The sequence below is a fragment of the Mustela nivalis genome (genome assembly GCF_964662115.1).
Source record: "Mustela nivalis genome assembly, chromosome: 9".
Classification (NCBI taxonomy): Eukaryota; Metazoa; Chordata; class Mammalia; order Carnivora; family Mustelidae; genus Mustela; species Mustela nivalis.
Window position 1 is genome coordinate 111,030,580 of NC_139028.1, and position 1,243 is coordinate 111,031,822.

Genomic DNA, 1,243 nt, shown 5'->3' on the forward strand with positions numbered 1-1,243 from the left:
GCAAACATTTTTGCATTAATTTCATCTAAAGTCATGTAGCATTATTGAGTGTCAGAATGGTTTTGGGTTCAACAAGCTCTGTCTCCTTGGTTTCTACAAACAGAGCACAGGCTGTCTGGATTGCAGTTGATTCTTCCTGCTGTTTTCCTGGTCCAGAGCCAGGTTCATGTGTGACTCATTCCCTCATTCATGGGAGGGATTAAAGTGGTGAACAGGAGAATAAAAGGAGGACTCCTAGGTGCTCACTACCAGAGTTAGTTCTATCCTCCCTGTCTGATCAGCCAACCATGTGCTCAACTATGAAGTTGCTGAGAGTCCTTGTGCTGATTGCCCTCCCCCTTTACTGCTTTGCAGGTAAGTCCTTTGTGCGGAGGGCAACTTTGAGGGTGAAGATCGTGTCAGGTCCCTCTGGAAGACCTCCTGTTCCCCTAAACTCCAGGGCAGAACATCTCATTTCTCCAGTGTCTTCGTGTTTCATGATTATGTGTTTTGTTTCTCTGGACTTTGGAATAGTGTGTGGGTGGGGAGGAGGCATACATGTTTTGGGGCTTAAAGGAAACCTTAGATCCTGAGTTCAGTCGGCTAGAATTCGGAAATCAAGACCATTCAGTGTAATCTTTCTAAATATATGTGTCTATTTAGATGGGAAAAGATGACTGATGTCCTCGGGACTCCCAAAAAGAGCTTCACACTTACATAATTGAGACCTCACTTGCAAGTTTTCTTCCAGGTTCTGGATGCCCACTTGTAGAAGAAGTGGTTAACAAAACAATCGATTCTCAAGTGAGCGTGGATGAATACCAAACTTTCATGAAACCCTTCTCAAATGGTCCTATCACTGATAAGGCCATAGCACAACTGAAAGAATGTTTTCTCGCCCAGTCAGATGAAACTCTGAGCAAGGTTGGAGAGATGATGGTAACTATCGCTTCTTTTAATGAATTTTCAAACCACTGGACAGGGACAAGCAGGCTCTAAGTTTGTCACTCATTGTGCCACAGCAAGTGTTACACAGGCCTTATTTTATTTCAGTGAATTTAATTGTGGGTGCATGTGAAATAGTGGGTGCATGTGAAATTGTGGGTGCATCCAGAAAGTCAGCCAAGGTCCCAGCGTTGACTTGTCTCTTCACTTTGTGGAATCTTTAGAGAAAAATTAATGAAAAAGGCCAAAACGGGGAAAAAACACACACAGGCATACACACACACACGCGCGCGCTCGCACAGATACACGCACACATTTT

The 1,243-nt window shown here is 43.9% G+C and overlaps 1 long non-coding RNA gene across 1 annotated transcript; it reads left to right on the top strand.

The window, feature by feature from the left end:
- Positions 1-232: 232 nt before the first annotated feature.
- On the top strand, positions 233-918 carry LOC309873102. Its single transcript, XR_014316187.1, has 2 exons — positions 233-354; positions 731-918. It is a non-coding gene; the product is annotated as an uncharacterized lncRNA (long non-coding RNA).
- Positions 919-1,243: the final 325 nt, after the last annotated feature.